Source organism: Cuculus canorus, chromosome 23 (genome assembly GCF_017976375.1).
Source record: "Cuculus canorus isolate bCucCan1 chromosome 23, bCucCan1.pri, whole genome shotgun sequence".
NCBI classification, from domain to species: Eukaryota; Metazoa; Chordata; class Aves; order Cuculiformes; family Cuculidae; genus Cuculus; species Cuculus canorus.
This window is the reverse complement of record NC_071423.1, coordinates 7061391-7076895: the sequence shown is the minus strand read 5'-3', so window position 1 is coordinate 7076895 and position 15505 is coordinate 7061391.

Sequence of the window (15505 nt, the reverse complement as noted above, 5' to 3'; positions counted from 1 at the left end):
CTATCCCCACTAAGCCCGCTCTGCTCGCCCTGCCCAGGACCGTGCCGGTGTCAGCAAAGACGCAGCCTTGTCCCACTTTGCTCCTCTTCTCTAGTGGGGCAGGTTCTCTGTGGGTGCTCCACAGCAGCCAGCTCAGGTGGAAAACTGTGTGCGGGTTGAAGCCCTGGTGAGGCTCATTGTGGCCATTAGTACCTGCCGGTGTGCTCAGAGCCCTGACATCAAGTATTTTCCAAGCCAGAGCTCAAACAAAGCACTGATGTCAAGCCATATTTCTTTCAAGGTGATTTACTTGGCTGAGTCACAGCACCCTTGCCCTTGCTCGGTTAAAAGGATAGAGGAGATGGATGGAGCAAGCATCAAAGCTATTTTGTTGACGCAGGAGGTTTAAGACGAGGTTAGGCTTCTAACAGACCAGGATCACCCACAAACTGCCATGGGAAACAGCAAGATCCTGACCCTGCTGAAGGTGGGAAGCATGATGTGCTGTTGGATGGAGGTAGAACAGGGGCTTGACAAGGCTTCCCTGTGCTCCTGAGGCAATGCATTTCTCTGGGAGCTACTCACAGCTCCACAGGTCCTTTCTGCAGCAGGGAAAATACTGCACAGCCAGCTCACCTTGGAGGCTGCGGAGCTGAGCAGAACCCTAGGAAACATCCATATGCTGCTGACCCAGCAAGGAGCTCCTGAGAGCCATCCTCTCTCCCAGCCTTCGCCAGGCAGCCTGCCTGTGGTTCACACCAGGACTTTCTGTCCCCTTGCTGGACTGAGGAGAGCTCTGTGTGCGTGTACTGAGAGCCAGGCAGACTTCTTCCAACACTTTAGCTACTGGGTTGCATGACAGTGTTCAGAGCACTAAGAGGAAGGCAAGGAGAAGGAAAACCAGACTTTGGTTGTGCTCTGAAACCCCACTCTGCAGTTGTCCAGAACTATGTGAGGGATTTAAGTCTTCAAAATGAAAATTCACCAAGAAGAGGCTTCCGCTGCTTGTTCAATCTGCGAGCTGTTATTTACACTTGTGTTTATCTCAACTAATGTTGGTGTAACTGGGGTTAGCGATCAGACCCAAATGTTCTGCCTCAATCTCTTTAATTTTCCGTCCTTCACTTCCATGCCAAACTCTACTTTTCAAGCTACATGAAAGAATCATCACTGCTTTTTGAAGGGTTCAATCAGGGCAATTATTCTGGAGAACCGAACACATAAAACCCATCTTTTTGCTACTCACAGTACTGCAGAACTTGTAGAGCTTTGAGAGAGTTAACTGGATTTTTGTTTTTACTCTCCTAGTCCCCCGACTTGTTGACTAAATCCCAGCTTTTTATTACTACAGAGGACCTATGGCTTGATCTGAAGCTCTGTGAAAGGATTTGTGTTGTGGAGTCCAGTAAAGATCTTGCTCTTAAAGAAGGGAATCAGGCTTAAAGTAATTTTTCATTAATTAAAAACCATTCAGCATCCCTTTTGAGTGTTCCCTGCTACCTCTCCTGAATGCCCTCCTTTTCTTGGCAATTACGTAAACCAAGCTTCTGAATGGTATTTAAAAACAGCTTTTCTGCCTTAAAACAATGCCTAGCACCTTCTGTCTCTGACCTGTTTACTACCCTATTCTCTGCCCTGGCAATTAGAAGGTTCAAGAGTACAGCAGCCTGGGGGTAATTTAAATGAACAGCCCCAGTGGCAGAGCACTGGGAGGTTAACTGAGTGTTCAACCTCTATAGTCAATGCGGAGTCTCTTCCAGAGACGCTGATGTCCTGATTAGATGCACGTTAATTGAGATACCACGCTCATTTATGCAGAGGCTGGATGCAGCTGCAGGGAGGATGAGAAAGGGCAGAGGAAGGGAAGACAAGAGCAGTCACAGTGGTCCTTTGAGCATGCAGGAGGGGTCCTGCCCTTTTCTCCTGGGTAAACTCATGGGAAAAGACTCAAGAGCATGAGCCTCCTGCTGCACGGTTCGTGTGACCTGGTTCACAGCTAGGGTGGAATAGGGAAGCCACATAATGCAATACAGATGAGGACCTGAGGCCCTAAGAGAGAAATCCTGAACTGTGGGATCTGGTGGGGACCACCCACTAACAGCAGACAAGATCTGGACTGCATTTCCCTAAAAAGGCCATCAGAGCTGGAAGGATCAGGTGTAAAAGTCTAGTCTGTCTGAAGGAGAGTTCACATTGATGGGGTAGACGTGGGAGCTGCTGGGAAATCTCCCCTGTGGTTGGCACTGTCCTACAGCTCCTTACACAAGTAACAGCTGCTTTTGGGAAGCAGGCTCACGACCAAGCGTTGGTTCTGCAGAAGACTTCTCTTGGTGTGGGCCAAAATACATCACATAGGAAAAGGAGAGTTGGATTTGGTGGGCTTGCAAGTCAGCCTTTTGTTCATGCTGGAGTTCTGGGCAGGCTTCCCTTCTGGTCCAGCTCCTGTCCTCTGCTGGGGGTAGAAGTGAAGTTGTACCTGAAGAGTCAAATTCACATTCCTTTTGTGTTCGACTGGTCTAACTGGAAGGGCAGGCTTGGTGCTCCTTACTTTCCCCTGCTCCAGACTTTTTCTGTCCCTTTCATATAACTTGTGTTTTCTGTCCCTCTCCCTAACATCTGGATTCAACTATGGAACAGCAGGCCCTCTGTAACACATTCCTCGCCTCCCTCACTGCTTCGTGCCTCAGAGGGTTTGTCCCGTTCACAGAGGGAATAAACACAGAGAGGGAGAGCTTGGAGAGAGGCATAGACAGGGCAGGATGAAGGCATCAGTAGGTGAAAACCTTAAAGCCCATCCAGTCCCACCCCTGCCATGGGCAGGGACATTTCCCACTGGATCAGGGGCTCCAAGCCCCATCCAACCTGGCCTGGAACCCCTCCAGGGATGGGGCAGCCACCACTGCTCTGGGCACCCTGGGCCAGGGCCTCCCCACCCTCACAGCAAAACATTTCTCCCTAAGATCTCATCTCAATCTCCTCTCTTTCAGGTGAAAACCATTCCTTCTCATCCTATCCCTGCCCTCCCTGATCCAGAGCCCCTCCCCAGCTTTCCTGGAGTCCCTTTCAGCACTGGAAGCTGCTCTAAGGTCTCCCTACAGCCTTCTCTTCTCCAGGCTGAACAACCCCAACTCTCTCAGCCTGTCCTTGGATGGGAGGTGCTGCAGCCCTCGGATCATCATAAAAGTGGTATCTCACTAACTGGACTCCCACTGGGTATTCTGAGGAATCCAGTTAACGAGACAATCTCCACTACATTCCTGCTGGTACTGACTTGGAAGAGGTTAATTTAAATCAGCACAGTTTATGCTGGAATGATCCCAGTGGAAATTAGAGGTGGAAAAAAAAACCCCAGGTGGTGAGCTCTTGCTTCACGTATCTAATTGGGAGGCTGACCAAAGTCTGGTTAAAGTGACATCAGTGTTGAGTTAAACAATCTCCTTTAAAACAAAATAGGATGTGGATCTCCTATGCAAGACAAGCCTAACAAAAGAGATAATATAAATCTAAGTGAAGTCCTCAAATTCTGCAGGGATATAAATCTAATTAAAGGGATATAAATCTAACTGAAGAAATGCACTGTAAATCCAGCCAAAATGATATCCATCTAAGGAAAGCAATGCAAATGCACTGGAAACACCATAAATAAAATCAAAGCAATATATAAGATGTAATAGAAGCAATCTGAGACCTAAATCAAGTGATCTAAATATAACAGAATGATATAAAACTAATTGAAGTGATTTATAAAATGGGCATTTTGAAAAGAATCACATCCCACAGAAAATGAGAATAGCTGAAGAAAGGGACCAGGATAGGCTTACGAGCAATAAAAACACCTGCAGCTACAAAGAATAAACCAAGGTTAATGAGGTGCTGTGCTTCAGGGCAATCTCCAGTTGAAGAGGGGGTCAGGAAAGCTGCTCCTCTCCGAGTCCAACGCTGAATCGCTTCTGACCCACATGACATGAATGGCAAGGAAGGACAATGGGGACGTTTGTATGGGGTAAATGTAACACAGTGAAGATAACCACAGTGCTGCTCAGGGGAACCCTTCCAGCCCGTGGCCGTGGGATACTCAGTTAAGCAGGAGTCTGTGGGAATGAGCATAATCCCCTGCACAGCTGAATGCACTCATCCGACTCGATCAGACCTGACGCAGCAATGCGGGCTGGGAGAGCCAGCCCCACGCTGAGGGTCGGCTCTCAACACGGTTAAGAGAGATCGGAATTCATTTAAGTCCAAAGCAGAAGGTCAGGCACATTTTAGCCATACTTTGCCGTGCGGTGACGCTGGGTGCACGGTGCCAGCAGCGGTTAATGTAGCGGGAAGGAAGAGCTGTGAGGTGGTTTAGCGGCGTCCCCCTCTCCCCTAACCCAAGAGGGGTCTGGATCCTCTGCAGATCAGAGGGACGAGAGCAGAGCCAACCAACACAGTTCTGTCTGAAACTTCTCCCCCAGGGAGGCTCATTTCCTTTCCAAACTCTCCGGTAAACAGCAAAAGAACATAAAGAAAATGAAATATCAGGGGATATTTTCCACTTCAGTTCTGAGCAGTGAACCCCTCCACCCTCCTTGGCCTCCCACGTTTAAAGGCAGAGCTGGCCCAAACCTTCTGTGCTTGCAGAGCGAGACAGGGGTTAATGTTTTCCTCTTAAACTGGAAAAAATCTCATCAGTAGTTTCCATTTTCATTCACTTTCACATAAAATAAATGCCTGAGGATCTGTTGGCTTTCCCTTAAGTGATTTAATAATTAACCTAACACAACCACAATACAAATAATTAATAAAGGCTGCCGCTTGGCTTTGAAAAAAAATCAATTTCAGAAAACAGTCAGATCTGCTCAAAATTCTTCCTTTAGCTAAAATAAAGTTCTTTCTTTTCGTTCTGAGTAATAAAACATCCTCAGTTCTGCTTTATAATTGAGCTTTTCCTTTCCAATCTTATTCCAAAGCGAAGTGCCATATGTTTTATACTTACAACTTCAAAATTGCTTGAAAGTCATTTGGCATCTGAGTGTCTGCACTGGCCTGAATTTCATTTTTTCCAGAGTAAAGGAAAATATCTGTTTTGTGTAAACTTACTGAAAAGCAGCCACTCCCTCCCCATACTCCCCAACCCAACAATCTAGGTTAGAAATCAGCCTGGAGGGAAATGCAAATATTTTTCTTGCAGATTTAGCTGGAAATGTTTACTATGCTTTCCTGGAACATTAATGCAAAATTAGGCAGTCTGTTGGACTGACAGGCCCTCTGAATCAAATAGTTCTAAAAAAACCTCCAAAGTTAACCAAAATGTCTATTTGCTTCATCTGTGGATGGATGACTTGTGTTCTGTGTTGCCTGGTCTTATGCAGTCTTAAAGCTCATTGGAAATATTACTGTAAATCATTATATTCAGCATAGAACCATAGAATAGTTTGGGTTGGAAGGGACATTAAAGATCATATAGTTCCAACCCCACTGCAATGAGCAGGGACACCTCCCACTAGAGGAGGGAGATTGATATGATGTGATATGATATGATATGATATGATATGATACGATAGCACAATGGATGGAGAGCAGCCCTGAAGAGAAGGACTTGGGGTGCTGGTGGATGAGAAGTTCAGCGTGAGATGGCGATGTGCACTCGCAGCCCAGAAAGCCAAATGGTGTCCTGGGTGGACAGATGGACTGGATGAACTTAGAGGTCTTTTCAAATCTTAACGATTCTATGAGTCAAAAGAGCTGATTCAGGTTCAGGTCATGGTGATAACTTCACCAATTTATCACAGCTCTTGACTCACGCTCGTTTTAAATCCTCGCTGGGTGCTGCCAACAAGCCATCAAACTAGAGACGATGGAAAGAAATCCCACGCCGTGCCAGCTCCTGCAGTCCCTCCTGCAGCTCCCAAACCCTGCTGCTGCTTTGGCTCCAGCTCCCGCGTGCCATCAGCCCGACGCGTGGCTCCTGGAAACAGTCCACCCTCCTTCGTCTCCATCTTCCCAGCTCAAGGTCCTCTTGCCTGATGTCCTCTCAGGCAGTGAGATGGAGGCAGGCCAAGGGACAATCTGTTCCTCATTGAGGTCACCCTGCAGCTCGCAGCTTGCTGCTGATGTGGCGTTTGGGGGATGGAGCAAGGAAATAATGAAATAAAACGTCTCTTCCTCGTCTGGCCTCAGTTCCAGCGCTGCTGGGGGACTGATAGAGTGTGAGAAGCACAAGGCCAGCAAAGGAAACTGAACTCTTCCACGTAACCCTTTACAGCTCCCCATACAGCTCTTAGACTTGTGGCTAAAAACCATGGCAACTCACAGGATGGGCATGACTTGAGAGGAACATTTTCTATATCCTTTGTCTCCCCAAGGTCTTTTTCTGGATTTTTGTTGGTCTCTCCCAGTTATTTCAGGGAAGGGGCTTCTCCCAGCCCTGCTCCCAAAGCCTTCCCGTGCTGGGAAGCTCTCCCACCCCACAGCCCAACCATTTTAATGACCCAGCTCAAAGCGCAGCTGCCGAGCTCAGACGGTTTCTTGGATTCTGGAGAAAAATCACAGCTGTCTGAGAGCTTCCTGTTGCTTTGCCTCCCCCCCATTAAGGAGGTGGGGAAAGCAGGAATGCAAAAGAAGAGCTGGGAACAGTTTTTCTTCCCTTCAGTGCACCAAAGTAAAGACCCTTTTGCCTTCTCTTTCTGTGGGATGTGGGAAAAATCAGCAGCACCTTTTGAGAAGCTACCTGTTCCCAAATCCCGGAGCTCCCAACCCTCTCTCATGAGAGAACTGAGCTCTGAATTTCAAATACCCCAAAGCCTGAGGAGGTTTGGCTTGAGCTGTTACTCCAGAGTTCAGGAGGTGTCTTTCAGTTGCACTGTGGTGTAAAACCAGGGCCCAACCTACGAGATAGTGCTTCATGGGAGCAGGGAAGTGTGAAAGAAAACCGAAAGGGGACACAAGAGCCGGAGTAAGACGAAAGCTACTGCTGGGAAGGCTGAGACGTCCCCTTTGTGTGCTGAAAGTACTGTGGCACGAAGCTCAGGGCTTGGCTAAGGGCAAAACAAGATGGTCCTGCTTGCAGCTTCCCTGGCAACCTCTTCCAGGCCGGGCAGACTGCGAGTCACCAGAGTGCCAAGTGTGAGAGAATACATCATGCTGTTCGTGGGGCGCTGCTGTGAGGGAGCCTGCAGCCCAGAATTAATTGAGCGGCTCTTATTGTCGCAGCAGAAATGGCATTGTATTCTCTCTGCAGTTCTTGAAGCAGGATTGCAAGAGAACAAGAATCCCTGACTGGGATGGAGCCACAAAAGGGTCAGGGCAGTCTTGTTGGTTAGAAAGATACCTTTTACTGGAGATAAGAGGCACTAACCGCAGCAGGAGGGAAGCAGAGCCTGGCACTTTGTGCTCTGCCTGTTGAGAGCAGAGGCAGGAGAGCAGGAGCTCGCCGAGCACAGGCTGTACCCTGACAGAGCGCACAGCGGGGCCCCGCTCCCTGCAAGCACGCTCAGGAAAGGCTTTTGTAACAGGGGGCTGGATTAATGGGGAAAGCTGCACCCCTGGGGATGCTGAGCAGGTTTGTGGCACCATTGGCAGCAAAACCTGTGTTGTAGAAAAGAAACCCCCTCTTTCTTCTCAGTGATGCTACCCCAGGGAGCAGTTGGGGGGGTCTCAGTGGACCAACATTGGGGTTTTTCCTGGTCCTAAGCAAAAGCTGCTCCTGTGGGAAGATTCCAGCCCAGCTGTACCAGGAGGCGAGGAATGACCGCTGCTCCCCAGCTCCAGGAGATCATCCCACTGGTTTATGATTCACGGTTACGGGAGCATGGAGGCTGGTACGTGCATGTAGCCTCTTGCGTGCTAATCGCAGCTGAGGACGGAGATGGGGGAGGTGGGAAGTGTAGGGGCATGAATTCCCATTCCCTGGTATGAAGAGATCCAGACAGCCTGCTGAGTCAGCGCAGGGTCAGCAGGGTGAGGCCAGACAGGCTTTGATTCTCCCAGTGACTGGCTTTCAGCTGCTGCCTTCCCACCACCCAGCTCAGCCCCTCGCATAGCAGCCGCGCGTACAAGGGGAACTCACTTATCCCACAGCCTCTCTTTCTTGCCTTAACCTTAGCCTGAGCCCTTCCCCACAATCACGTGGCGAACGTGGCTCTGCTTCAAGGGACAAAGTGCAGGAGTTTCTCATTAACAGAGAATGAAAACTGCCTGCTGTGATCCAGCTGCAGCAGCAACTCCACTGGAGGAGGGAGAGAAAGCACAGGGAGGGGGGAAAGAGAGAGGCAGAAAAGAAAATCAAACAAGTACAACTGCCTTGCAAAGCCTGAGCCAAGAGCGCCGAGCCCCACTGACCCCAGAATGTTATGTTGGAGAGGACCTTGTTCTGCTCCCTGAGACTCTTGAGGGGTCACAGCTGCAATGACCTTGGCTTCAGTGTAATACCCAGTAAAACCACTCCAGACACACAACATCCACCTGAGGCTCCCTTGCCTTCCCCAGGCACCTGCAGTCCATCCTGGGTTGGAGGACAGGGGAGCAGGAAGAGCCTTCCCAGGGTATTTTAGGAGCAGGGAACTGAAAATGTTGATGTGGTGTTTACATCTCCCCCTATTCTCCCCCAGCAAAAAGAAGAAACTGAGCTTTTATTTCCCTGAGGCAGCTCCCAGAGAAATTTCCCAGCATTCAGAGGAAAAGGCCTCTTTTTTTTTCCCACCTACAGACTTGGCTGCAAAACCAGCCTCTTGCTCTAGAGAGGAAAAAAAACCCCATATTGTTTGTGATAACCCACTCCTGCCAAACAGATGGACCCACGTGGGCCAGGGCTGGGAGTAGGAGTGAGACAGAGAGGGAATAAAGTGTCCCTTTATCTGATGCCTGGGCTGGGGGTGATGCCTAGTTAGGATAACTGGAAAGGTCAACTTTCATAACAGCATGAAAGGGGGGACACCTTCCTTCTGGGGGAACTAGGGCAGGAATAAGGAGATCTGCTGAGCAAACAGCCAGATGGGTGGGAGTCACAGGGCAGTGGGTTAGTGTTGGGGGGTATTTAGTCCAGCTCCATTCCAGTGACTTGCACAAGGTCATTGACTCGCACAAGGCTTATCTATCGTGCAGGGAAAAGGCGGTGTGATGGTGGGACGAGCTATGTGCATCACATAACCTGGTGAGAGGGTGGGAGAGCGACCCAGCCGACCTCCCAAGCCGTGGAGATGAAGCAGCAGACAGGGCACAGTTGGAGGTGGGGAACTGGGTGGCTGTGGGAGAGATGGGGTGACAGCACAGGGTAGAAAGGAAAATGCTGAGTTCAGATAAACCAGGAGCACTGTTTTCTTTTCACTGTATTGGCTCAGCACCAGAGAAACGCAGTCCCGGGGGAACTGTGTTTGTTTGTGATTGTTTATGGTGAAGGGAAACAAGCCTCCTTTTACTCCCAACACACACATTCACTCTCTGGCATTTTATGCAGTAAGCTAATCTAAACCGAGAGGACCTGCCAGCATCTGCTGCAGCTTCCCCCATCCTCCTCTCCCCAAGGGAAGTTACAGGCAGTAGAATCATCTGTGGTTGTCCTTCCAGCAAACGCCTCTGCTTTTCCCCAGAAAGAGGTGGTGGTGTTGGCCAGGGTGGAATATCGTTCCCTTCCTACCTCCTGGTAGAACCTCTTGTTGAGGGTGAAGGGCAGGTTGCAAGAGACAAAGCCCTGATCCTATTGCCATGGAGATGTTAATTCAAGCTGAGTTCAAAGGAAATTGTTCCAGCTAAAGCTAACAAGCCTGGCAGGAAAGCCCTTCTGTCAGTTGAAAGAGGCCAGCTTCTTGTAAAAGGGGAAAGGAGGTGGGGTCACAAAGAGGGGCCCCTGTTCAAAACACAAGCTCCAAATAGACTCAGTCCTATTCCTCGCCTTTGAACAAAGTGTCCCTGCACCACCAAAGCCACCAGCTGTGAAGCAAGAGAGTAGAAGATGCAGTCTCCTCATGCCTGGGTCCTCGCAGGACAGTGGTGGGGAGGCAGGAGCTGGGAGAGCAGCACCCTCCGTCCGTGGAGGATGTGGTGGGGATGCACTCAGGCAAGCACAGCTCCGTTGCTGGCCAAACCTCTCTGCTGTGGTGTGCACCGATGGTAACAAACACAGGTCCCAAGCAGGGCTGGCTGCCTCCTGTCAGGCACCAGCAAAGCCTGGAGGCAGGGGGAGAAGGAACCCTCGACACTGAGGGCAGAGCTGCTGCCTCGCAAGCATTAAATGCGCCATGTGATGACCAACAACTCCCTTGTGAAGCTGCAAGGCACTGCTTGAGGGCAGGACGGCGAAGGGCAGGGCAGCTCTTGCTTAGCTTGGCACTGCAGTCATCCAGGTTTTCACATAACTAATGCAGTTTCAGGTTTAGTGGATGTATTACATTTGGTGTAATGATTAATCCTGGCGGGTAAGCCTTGTTAGCTGGTATTAACACCTTGTGTTCGTGCCTGGTGTTCGGGGAATGGTTTGTCTCTGAGAGCTGAGGGTGGATACTCACAGCCCCTCTGAGGATGGGTGGACTGACCCGGCCGTAATTTGGCATAAGGGCCCATACAGAGCATGGGGAGAGAAGGCAGATGTGCTCTCCCGCACAAAACCATCCCTAAACCGACACCGAGGAGCTGACTTAGAGGGGTGCAAAAAAGGCAGAGAGCAGAGTCCGGGGTGGCCGGGGGAAAGAGCAGAGCTGGAAGGTCAGTGAAGAGCTTTGAAAGAGATGATGAAGCAAACAGCTGCCAACCCCCTCCCCTGCCCTGCAGGAGCACTTTGAACATCTCCTGCCTTGACTCAGAGCAGGAGCAGGCCTGCTTAGTACAGGATTTGGAGGAGAACTATGAGCAGCCAAGCTTAGTATTAGAGGCATTTACTGTGGTTTTTTTAAAAAAAAAAAAAAAAAAAAAGAAAGAACAAACCCCCCAAATTCAGAACAGACTCTTCCAATTGAGCTAGAATATCTTCCCATCCGCTCCTCTGGTGCCAAGAGGAGAAGCAGGCACTGGGGTCGAACTGCTGACTGCCACCCAGAGCAGCAAAAGGAAGAGAAGAAGCTTTTGTTTGCACCAATCAGTCCTGAAGAAACTCCTGGCTGGCAAAGAAAAGCCCTGAGGGAGTCCCTGGCCACTGCTGGGCCCTGAGATACTTGCAGGGCTTGCAGGAAACTGCTACCAGCACAGTGCCCTTCCCATTCCCCCACCTCCCTGTCCCTCTTTCCCATCTCCATTGCCTTCCTCGCTGCTTCTCTCCTCCAGCTCGCCCTGCTGCCGGGCTCAGAACCGCTGCCAGGAAAGTGGCAGGGAGCAGTAAAAAAGCGCTGACAGCCAGTTAGTACTGCGGGTTTCACATCCCGCTGGTTTAGCAAGACTTGGGCCCTCTCCCACCTCTTCCTTTTCTTTCATCTTCCCCTGCTTCCAGGCTGTAGCTGGAGGCTGCAGCTGCTGCAAAAACCAGGAGAAATTTGCTAATGGACAGCACAAATCAGAGCAAAAAATGCTTTCTCTCTCATCTCCTTAACTTTTCCCTCTCCTCCTCTCATCATCCCCTTTTCCTGCCACTTCTCCCTCTGACTCCTTGCCCTGCCAGCTGCCTCCTCTCCCCTCCTGTATCACCGCACGTGAGGGACTCCCTCCAGAAGCACCGCTCACTTTTGGCCCACTCAACATGTCTGAGCACGAGGAGAGAAAGTAAGGAAAAGGGGAAGGACAGACTCGAGTTGCTGCGAGCTATTAGGGCGAGAGAGAGAGTGCAACGCAGCGGAGGAGAAGCCCTGAATATGCTAGAGTTGGAAAGAACAGCAGCGGTGCTTGGCATCTCTCGAGCCTCATTCATCTCTGCACCATAATCTCAGAGATGGGGTCACAGCCCAGTGGTGGGAGAACTAAAAGGAAAACTCAGAAACCGGACTGTGGCCTGAACTCTGCAATTAGGAAACCTCCAGCCACTGAAAGGCATTGCTGCTTCTGGTGAGCCCGACCGCTCACGCTCTGCCTGCTCGCCCTGTCACGGCCAGGGCACCGCCGCGAACTCCCCCGTGACTCAGCTGGGAACCTGCACAATTAAACTGCGGGGTAAAGCATCTCCATGGCCACTGCTTCCAGCACGGGCATACACGTAAGAAGATCAGCAGCACTGCTTTGCAGAAGCCCTGTCTCCTCCTCCAGGAACAGGAAAGGATTTGCTGGAGTAGTATTAGGAGAAACCGTATCACACGCTTCCTTCCTTGAAATAGCTCAAGCTTTATCCTAAAGCAAGCTAGAGAGTTTTGTTTTCTTTTTCCCTTAGGCTCTATCTACAAGTTGAATTATTGTAGGAAAGGAAAAACAACTAGTTAGACAGAAAAACAACTAGTCCCTCCTCGGCAGCCACAGTTAATTTCATTTTAGATTTATATGTCGCCTGAACACTTGTCCTCTGCAAAATTTGCCTTGACATCCTGCTGAGGAGCAAGGCAGCGTTTCTTTAGTCATGGATAACAATCCCTCCCCACACTATCCCCTTTCTAACTGTAGGTATTCAATTAGATGCTTTGATACTGCTGAGATGATGCAGACTTGTTAAAAATCCCAATGAAGGATCTGCAATTTCCCCCACTCTCCCAGAACCAGAGGAGAGAAGGTATTTCCTTACCACTCCCCCAATAAGAACATGAGCTCTGAGTTTTGTTTCTACCAGGAACTTGGCAAATTCTCCTTGAATACCTTTGCCTTCACTTGCCTCACATTTAGCCCTTTCCCCTACTAATGACTGAAGTCCCTGTGAGGCAATATTTAGACCCGCCTTAATCTCTACCCCATGCTACTTGCAGAGCATCACCATTTCTTCCTTGCTCTTTTTTGTTCTTCTGCACCCAAAGGACTTAGGGTTGGTTTTTTCGATGCTCATTGTGAGGTTGGTCAGCTTGGCTTTTGACAGCTCTCATTGATTTTTCCACACACCGACCTCTAAGCTGCTGCTTTCTCTGCTGATCTGGCCTGTTTCTACATCCCTTGCAGGCATTCTGATTACGGTTAGCATCCTTTTGAGGTGGTTATTCATCTGGTGAGAATTGGAAACCTCCCTTGGAAGGTGTCTCCACCCCCTACCTTTCAAACATTTTGAGCTTTGTGGGTTTTGACTTAGAAAAATCACAAGCCTCCTCTGAGGTCGTGAGTCCAATTTTCATTCCTGTGGATTTCTCTTAGCCAGCAAGTATTTGCCTATGTCAAATCAAGAACCTTATTTGCAGGCTTTGTTTGTCTTTCCATTTCGTTTTAATTGAATCACCAGTTAATCTCTGAATCCAAGGTTAGTTTCTCTGCATGGTGCCCTGCTTGCTTATCAAAACCCAGCCCAGGGCAATACTTTTCCTCACCGGTTCAGTGAATGCTGGTGAAGAAATTCACCCCCTATCACATGCCAGAATATATCCCCCACTGTTATTAGTTACATGGATTTTTCATGCTAAGTAAGAAGCTTTCACTTCCTGAGTAAGAACACATTTTCTTGGGCCGTACCAGGCAAATGATTAAGCAGGACTCTCTATCCATATCCCAGTTGGACCCTGGAAAACTACAGCACAGTCCCCTCACAATGCCAGGACCAGCCCATCTTTTTTTTTCCCCCTCCGATCCCAAGTCTAACGGCAGTTATTTCAGATCTCGTCTCAGAGCGAGGTTTCCAGCGAGCCTGCTGGGTCTGCCCCTCAGCAGGCAGATGTTGGAGTGCATGGGGCAACCTATCCTCTGCCTGGAAAGTAGGGCACACTGCAAAGGGCGATGAAATGCAATTCCCTGAACCAGGGATCCACTAAAACGGGGATTCAGCACAAAATGGACAAGGCTTTACCTTCTCTTTCACTTCTGCTCATGGCAGGGGGGTTGGAACTGGATGATCTTTAAGGTGTCTTCTGACCCAAACCATCCTATGATTCCAATTCGTCCAGCTCCAAAGAGCAGAGTTAAATCAATGCTTAGATCCTAGTTTCTTTTAAATCTTCCTCTCAGTCATTAGAACAGGCTAGATCTATAGGTGCAAAGAGCTAACACGGACACAGAAATAGCACAAAGCACACTAAGCACCAGTACTTTCCTCTACCATGTGGACACGGTCGTGGAGCAGTCGAGAAATTTGCTTCAATGTCATTACATCACTGCAAGATACAAATCAAAGCCGTCGATGCAGAATGCCAAGGGGATTTTCTTTTCTCTCTCTTTAATCTATGTTTGAGTTCCCCTCTAAAAATCGTCCCTTCCAGATGTTTCTGCCCCCTCCCTGATCTCTAAAACATTACTTCAGCCTGCTGAGATGGGCACCAGGCCAGGCTGCCGAATGATGCTGTTTGCTTAGTTTAGCCCCGGCTCCTGTCAGGAGGAGCCCTGCTGGCTGAGCACACCGCTTGTGGCCATATGCGGTGTTATTTATGTGGGGAAGGGAAGAAGAAGGTACATCTTTGTGAAATATGAGTTGAGAGAAAAAGAGGGACGCAGACAGAGCGAGGTGGGAATGTGCCCATCTGAGAAAGCCATCCCAGCCCAGACAGCAGGAGGAATTAGCACAGCGCTTCCCGAGAGGAACACTGTGCTTAAAGCACGCTGCGAAGGTCTGCAACAAAGCCTCGTAATGGAAGAAATTGGACAGCCTTCTGGAATCAGTGCACGGAAGCTCTGCTACCAGCTGGGAGACTAATTTAGTTTCTGTTTTCCTCTCTTTCTCCCCGTCCTCCCTCCTCTCGTTGAATAGGAGAGCAGCATGGCCAAGCACTCAGCTCCTGCCAGCTTGGCCAGGCTCAGATGGGGCAGGCTGGGTCACTCAGCGGAGGAGTAAACATCAGGGAAAGCTGAAAGAGCTTTCTCAGTGCTCGAGCTAAAATGCTGAAGAGCACAGGAAGCTCATGAAAACCCAAACAGGTCCCAGCCTGCCAGCATCCAGCTGCAATACCTGTTGTGAAGCAGGGCAGACTGGGGACTGCCCAAAATCCCACAGCAGCAGGTAATGAAAGCAGAGACAGGCAGGGGCTGAAGCTGGCGAGTGCTCTGTAGTCATTTTGCTGCTTAGCACAGCACTACTGTGCTCTCTGACTGCTGCCCAGCAGCAGCACTGCAATTTTGTCATCCCCATTACAACAAATCTCTTCCCAAAGCAGTGTTGGTACCCTGATGCTCTTGACGAGAGATGCTGTGCCAGCAGAGGTGCCATCTTTCGGAATAAGACGTAAAACCCAACTGTCTGACAGCCTGGACTATAGAAGTTCCTTTGGAAGCTTCTGCCAGCGTTCTCCTCCTCCCTCAGCCAAAATTCCAGGTTAGAAACCGAACAAAGCAGTAGTGATGAGCTGCCAGTATTTTAATGAGCAGTTCCCACCGACACCTTCCTGCCTCTCCCTGTGATGAAACTCCGCAGCACAGGTGCACGTGTGCTCTCCCAGAAAGGGAGCTGTATTTACTTCTCATTTGTTCAGACAGCAGCAGCTACAAAAATCCTCTCACATAACCATCACTCAAGCCGGGAAGTGGCTTATTTGGCAAGGAAATTGTCATCAAGAGCAGTTTGCTGGAGATGTTTACA